Source organism: Sinocyclocheilus anshuiensis, unplaced genomic scaffold, assembly GCF_001515605.1.
Source record: "Sinocyclocheilus anshuiensis isolate Anshui unplaced genomic scaffold, SAMN03320099.WGS_v1.1 scaffold1924, whole genome shotgun sequence".
NCBI lineage: Eukaryota > Metazoa > Chordata > Actinopteri > Cypriniformes > Cyprinidae > Sinocyclocheilus > Sinocyclocheilus anshuiensis.
Window position 1 is genome coordinate 339,410 of NW_015558721.1, and position 7,889 is coordinate 347,298.

General features: G+C 35.8%; 1 protein-coding gene across 1 annotated transcript in view; it reads right to left on the minus strand.

Moving 5' to 3' along the window:
- Positions 1-7,889, minus strand: part of LOC107681462 (protein FAM49B-like) — a 91,061-nt gene that overhangs the window by 53,846 nt on the left and 29,326 nt on the right. The window contains exon 2 of the mRNA XM_016477768.1: positions 958-1,040. The gene's annotated coding sequence lies outside the window, so the exon portion shown is untranslated. The remainder of the gene's footprint in view (positions 1-957; positions 1,041-7,889) is intronic.

Genomic DNA, 7,889 nt, shown 5'->3' on the forward strand with positions numbered 1-7,889 from the left:
GTGATATTGCGTAGCTTGTCAGTGTAAGTGTTTTTATTAATGCCATTAATGTTTTTGTTAATACAGCGTAGGCTGTCAACTAAGCACTAGTCAGCTAAATGAATGTAACATGGCAAAGATGAATGCACTTTTGGAAGATAAATGTAAGGGAAATGTCATTTTGGAATTTCTGTGGTTTAATGTGATATGGTTGTTCATGTTCTTGTTCATGATTAAATTTTCTTTTATTTTTGTAATTAATTTATAGCATTAACAAGATGACCTGTTGAATTCATTTTGGGAGCGATGACTGATTGAATGTATTTTTAGTTCAGTGCCTGTAGCCTATATAAGACATAGGATATAAGATTAGTATTGACCAAGTTCAGAGGCTGTCATATGTGGATCAACTTACTATGTTGTGTATTTTCAACAGTTTCAATATGAAAAATAACTTTTATATTGATTCAATGGATTTATTGCATTCTGAAGAAAAAAAAAGTATCATGGATTTATTGCATTTTGGGAAAAAAATAACATTTTATAATAAATCTTTGAAAATCAAAATCTGGATTTTAATTTTTAATGTTATTATAACCTAAAGATGCAATGTGAAAGTTTGAAACAGAAAATAGTGGTTTTCATCTTGCCACTTTCTTGGTAAAGAAAACACATTTTTACTCAAATTAATCAAAATGGATTTATAGAGTTTTGGAACCAAACTCTTCATATATACTTACCAAACCCAAATTTCCAAAATTTACATTTTCATGAAATGACCAATTTAAAATAGTTCTGGTAGTACAGTTACATGTTGACTTGTAGAAGAAGAAGAAGTGACTTCTTAGGCTAACTGTCCTTGAAAAAGTATTATTAATATGCTAGTTATAACAAAACAGTAACTTCACAACAGTTCATACAGTAAAATAACTGCACAGTAGTTGTAATAGAGCTGTGATTGTGTTTGGAGATGCTTACCAGCAGAAAAGCAGAGGAGGTGACAGAAGGGAGGCCTATCCAGGCACTCGCCAAGGTCACAATCCTACAGAAATACTAACAGTCTGAAAAGAGAGAAGAGAAAGAGTTTTCATTAAAACAGCTAAAAATAAGCAAATTTAAAAGAAACAGAGCTGTGATATCATTGACTGCATGAGCTTTTAAACAGCATTTCCCTATTTCAATTCCTCTACACATATATCTTTTAAAGTCTTTTTCCCCATAATTTCGCACTTCAAAGTCCAGAAATAAGCTTTAACACACTAAAGCCTTCAGGCTAATGGATTCTCACAACCTAATCACTCAGTGCATGTTAAGTTCCTGAATTCAAACTTGCTTCAGACTTCCTTCAGTTTTATGTGGGCCTGTTATACCACACTGCATACTAACCTGAATCGTTCGTCCATTATCACAGAAACAAACAGTGTGTCGCCTTGAGTAAAAGTAATCAAAACAACTATTGTGCACAGCTTTGGTCTAATGGATGCACTTCATCAATCCATCATAAAACCATAACAGGCTCGAGCCTGCAGATGTGTGGTTTGAGCAGGGCAGGGGATGTGCTAGATTTGTGGTAATCATGTTCTTAATATTCAAGGCGACTTTTGCCCCTTCTTCATGTAATGACTGTAGGCTAAACTGCCCCGGTGGTAAAGTGCTGGGAGGTGCTCTGGCCACTTCCTCTTGTGCAACACTTCCTCCCATTCACAGCAGACTTCAGCTTTCCATTGTGCTTGCTGGCTTCACCCTCACCTCATGTCAGTGTAAAGTTAAACCATTTAGTGCTGTTTTTTACAACCTGTAACCATACTAAACGTTGGTGCATAACACTTCCACATTGTTTGTGTTATGAACATGAATGATGCCTCAAATCATGAAGCTTGTAGGGTAGAGTGTTTTTATTATTATTATTATTATTATTATCTTTGTTTTATTAGATTTTTGCATGTCAGATGGCAAAACTGGTGAGGAAAGAAAACGTACCAATCACCAAGAAAAAAATAGGGTTGTCCCTGACTAAAATTTTTCTAGTCGACTAGTAGTTGTTCATTTAAGCCATTAGTTGACTAATCACATGTTGAATATTCATTTAATAATGAGCCTTTAATAGCCTATAATAGCCTTTAATAGCCTATTCCACGCTCAAGCACATGCATAAATCTTGCCGCAAAGCACCACCAAAAGTAATGACTATGAATGTGTCGGAAAAAAAAATAGCAAGGAGGTATTTTAATTATTTATTAAAAAAACTAGTGTTTTCTGAGTCCGTGTCAGCTGCAAAGATGAAGCTGACTATGCCGATTCGCCATCTCTGCCGTACAGTGGTCGTGCAATTACAGAGAAATGCAAAAGTAGACATTTCAAGCTTTCTATAGATATATTTCTCATATACTTCCCTAACCACCTAGCTATCCAGAACACCATCGCAACACCTTAGAAACTATCTTAAAACTATGCAGAAAACCCTAGCAACCACTTAGTGACAGCCTACCAACCACCTAGCAACAACCTACCATCTAGCCTGCATTAGCAACTGACTAACAATGAATGCACTAGCATGAATCTGGTTCATATTCAGATCCTGTACCGTATTCAGTTAAGTGGTTCTCGATGTCTGCATTCTAAAGCAGATGTCTGAATTACTTTGCAAAAGCTCTAAAAGAACAAATTTAAGTAATTGTTAAGTAACTTCCTAATGATCCTTAGTTCTTCTTGCAAGTTTTTATTCATATTATTCATTAATGTAATGCAATATAAAATAGCAATTCAGTTTTAGTTCAGCAGGACACTAAAGTCAACCAATTTTAAATTAATCAAAAACCACTTGCTCCATGGCATATATAATTGGGATAGTTTACCCAAAAATGAAAATACTGTCATAATTTACTCACCCTCGTGCCATTCCAAATAAGACTTATGTTCATCTTTGAAACAAAAATATAATTATTTTTAATGAAACCTAAAATATTTCTGTCCCTCTATTCATGCAGGCAAAAATGTTATACAGGTTTGGAATGACCTGAAGGTGAGTGAATGATTCTTTCATTTAACTTTCATTGTGGAGTAAACTTTCTCTAAATCTGAATCAATTCTGAGCAGTGTGAAAAGAAACATAACAGGAATAGACTCAGGGCTTTCAAAAATGCTTGACAAACTAGCAAACTGCAAATTCCTGACTGTGTGTAATTTTACTCTTTGTAAAATACACTTCGCTTGAGAGATTTATGTCAGAAGGTCCGATAACAAAGGCAGTTAAAACTCTGCTTGAACAAGTGTCACATTTCCTCAAGAGATTGCATCATTTTATCCCTCCTCAAACACATCTGAGGTGACTTCAAAGCTGTTTCTTTGCCTCTGATACTGCAAATATGGCCATTTGCTTGTTTCACAATCTTAAATCAATCTAACAATAATCCCCAACATTAGACCGGATAAAAAGCAGAAAATTGCTCAATTTAGATCAAACATTGAGAAAATGCAACCATGAACTCAACAGAACAGATCCAACTATGAAGAAGAGTATGCCTAACCAGCTATGCTGTATGACTGTAAAATGGTTCAGTGGTCAAACAAACAATTTGATGAAATGGAACTCAGTTCAGATAAACAGTCTCAGATTTGCTGGCATTGCTGTGATGCTTTATATTTTGCCAACAAACCATCATTACAGGATATAACACGATTCTATCACATGTAGACAGAGAGATGAATATCTGAGGAAAGAAGCCTTCGGAGCAGCAGAGGAAGTTTTTATCTAACAGTTCCAAATCTGGTCTCTCCAGACTACACATATGACTTTCTCTGCTACAGTCACTACAATGCAACGTACAGAACACTGTTTGGCCCAGTAAATAATGCAGATCCTTCAGTTAGTCCTGCATTAAACAAAAAACATAATTCTATCCTATGTAGGCACAGACAAAGCAACAGGGCTGCACAATTTGGGGGAGGGGGGGATTAAATAAATAATAAATTAATATGAATAAATACATAAATAAAATTAAATAAATAAAATTACTATTATTATTTTATATTACAGCTGTAAAATTACAATACTTATATGTATGGCTGTCTTAATTTTTTCATTTTCAAACAATAAACCAAACTTTTATTTTGATGGAAAGATGCAGTGTGCCCTTAAATCTTCTCTTTTGTTGATAAGAGCTTCTCATTACAAGTATGGGAGGATGGTTGGTGCATGTTGCATTCCCAAATGCATGTCAAAGTGACATAATCAGAGCACATACAGAGATGGAGTTTGTGTGGAGCAGCATTTACTGTGTACAGAGCCGCTCTAAAACACTGCAAACACTGGTAGATAAGCTGCTCACGTGTAAGAACACAGTGCCATGCTTCACTTTGAAACACACAGCACATATATCTAATTAAACCACATCCTTTGCATTTTGATAATCACACCAAGCCATTTGACTAGGTTGGCTTTATTTCAGTTAGTTGTGTAGCCTTAGTAAAGTGCCTGAAAAATCTGGGATGTAGATGAACAGCTCATAATTTTCATGAATGGATTACTACGTGGGAAAGTCTGCGAGGCTTTATCTTTTTAACAAAAATGCCAAGTTGGCACATTGGGTGTGTTGGTTAAGTTTAATGGGCCTGTGCTGTCGGAAACAGTCTATCCTAACAAAAAACACATTAAGGATGTTAAACATTAACCTTGCCTTCATGCTTCCATACTCTGAGGTGAGGAAATGGCTTTCTAAACATATGCTGTGGCATACAAGATGACCCAGGTTTCTGTAGCCGGGATCTAGTTAATTTGATCTAATGCACCTGGTAGGATCTTGAAAAGATTAAAAAAGACGCCTTATTATGAACTATTCAGCGAATGCATAGTGAACAAAATTACACTGCGAAAAGGCTGCTTTTAGGTTGCAAGAAGCTGGAGACACAAATGAACGCTCAACTGAGATTAACAAGCCTGTTGATGTTCACAGGCCTAAATTGTAACAGATAAGCAAGGCATCCAGCACAATCCAAATATTATCCGACATCTGTTCAGAATTCCTAACAATGTTGAGGTAGAACAGCAGCAAACACCAGCGCTGCAGTCACTGCAATTAGCAGAGCAGTGGGAAATGCTAAAGTGCAATCAGACTATCAGCTGGCCATTGTGTCGATGCTGTGAGAGCATGATGTACACTGCAGGAGAAATGGAGCTGCGCTTTGCTCACATTAGACTGGAAATCATTCACTGGACTGCCAGAGGCATAATGCAGATTACGCTTTGTAAGCTTTGCATGGATCGTCTTTTCTCTTGCATGTCGACAACACTACATTCATGCATAGTGCAGTATATACATGCACTGTACACACATATTCTGAAGCCAAATAAATAGACTAAAACCCTATTCGGATGGGACTAGTTTTCCAGGGGGTCATTAGAGAAACTTGTGTTTCTCAGACGTACTTTGCGATTTTAATCCGTCCGAATCTGCCAAGTCTGTTTTTCTCACACAACCTCTGTAATAATTCCAGCAAATTACCTACACCGTTAGACATTTCAACACTGTTGCCAGTAAGTTACTGTAATTAAGATTTACACTATCGTAACTGTATTTCAGTTTTACAGTAACTTCATGGTACTGTACTCATGTAATACAGTGCAATTACTGTAAAAAAATCAAAGTCATCAGTATACTACTGTAATTCATTAATTTTAATATAGATTCAATTCAATTCAAGTTTATTTGTACAGCGCTTTTCACGATACAAATCATTGCAAAGAATTATACGACGGTGTTTTAGTGCCACGTTAAAAAAAAAAAAAAAATCTAAGATTACGAAATTAAAGTCGAAATATTTTGAGAATAAAGTCGAAATGTTTCGAGAATTTAAATCGTAGAAATTAAAGTTATAATATTTTGAGAGTATAGCCTTTAATGCGCATGCAAATGGCCCGGATTGAGAGCACCGGGATAAATTGCCAGGCTACCGGAATTGATTTGAATATTGTTGTGTCCAAGCGGCCACATAATCTTACTGGGATGAGGGAGAGTCAATTTTAAGGACTCGCGGAAACAGCTTAATATCAAGAATATGATATTTATTAACAGACTGAACAGGAACAACTTTTTATCTTAACATCAGCTCACACACCCAATCGACATTCCTTTGGGGGGCGCTGTAGCTCTCTTATTTAACCCTTTTTTAATACATTAGCTCTCTTATTTAACCCTTTTTTTAATACACTACAAATATGTGTGGGATTATTAGCAGAAATCATACCATGTGTCATACTCGCGGGGACAGTATTCTTGGAAATAATATTTAATGTCTTCCATTGCATTCGTTATTTGTAGTGTGCCAGCCACCCAATAGCAATAAGCTTTGTGCTTTTGGTAGGCCTACTTTTAAAATAAGTCTCAGCTTTCAAAACCAGTTTTATAGTGAAACACAAATTATGTGTCTTACAATAATGTGTTTTTCAAGCTCTTTAATGATCAGATCACTGTATTTATGTGAACCAATTCATTAAATTACTGTATTCTTTGTGAAAATTCCAAAATTCCAAATTTGTGAAAATTCCACCACCTACTCCGCAAAAACGTCTGTGGCGTCCAAAACTTTTATTCCTCACATATAGCCTATTCAATTAATAAAACATTCTAAAAGTTGAAGTGGGCTCCAACTCGTTAACATAAGTTATATTGTTTTCTTTTCTGAGGTAGCCTGTAGGCTATAACATGTAAGTGACTATTCACAAGCTGTTTTATTCATGGTATAATACAGTAAATGATTGGACATAATATTTAACGTCTTCCATTCATTATTTGTAGCACGCCAGCCACCCAGTAAAGCAATAATTGTGTGCTTTGTTGCTTTTAATATAACACAGCTCAGCTCAGGAAGGACAAGCAGATTTGCATTTTGCAAGTGCTGCTTTAACACGTCCAATGTAGACAGCCTCAAGCTGCTGAAGTGTTGTAGACACGGTTTAAGGCAAATCCTGTCAATCTAAATGTAAGAAATGAGGAAAAATCTTGATGGAATGGTGCCAAAGAGGTCGTTGTGGCAAATACAGTAGTATACAGCAATTTAAAAAATACAGTAAGTCTCTGTATGTGATGTTTGACGTCACAGAAAATTCCCATGATGCAAAGAGAATTACAGTTATTTATTGTAAAGAGAATCTGCATTATTATACTGGGTGATATACAGTAAATAACTGTAGAAATTACAGAAATGTCTAACAGTGTACTGTTTTTTGGCAAACTCAGTGGTCCTCTGAGAAATCTAATCCCGTCTGAATGTGAATGTCTGTGATTGCCGACAAATTTTTTTTTTCACAACATGTTTCCTTGTGTGTTTTGGCCAACGTGAACTTCTGTAAACACTCTTAATACTGCACACATTTTCGATGTGTTTGAATCCCGGCAAAGAAATAAAAAAATAAAATCAAAAGCCAAATTGCGTAAAACTGTTCAAACTGGCTACTGTAATCTCAGCGCCAGGTAAGATTACTCACCTTCACTTCTGCACTCAATTACGTAATGTTTTAATTACATACAGTTAACCCAAAATTTATTCGGACACTTTCAACATTTCTCACATTATCACAGTTTATTCGCTATAGTTTAGAAAATGGTAAAACTGTGTTAAACTGTGTCAGAACAAATTAATCTTGATAATGTCAGATAACACTTAAAGGTGACATATCATGAAAATCTGACTTTTCCAGGTTTTAAGTGCTATAATCAGGTCCCAGGTGCATCTACCAACCAAGGAAACGTGAAAAAGATTAACCCAGTAACTTTGTTTTGGGAAGCCTTTTTCTGCAAGCGTCTGAGAAAACCAGCGCGTCAGATTTCACTCCCTTGGTGACGTGGCAAAGGGATCTTATTATAATATTACCGCCCCTTAATCTGTAAATGTAATACACCCACACCGCCGTC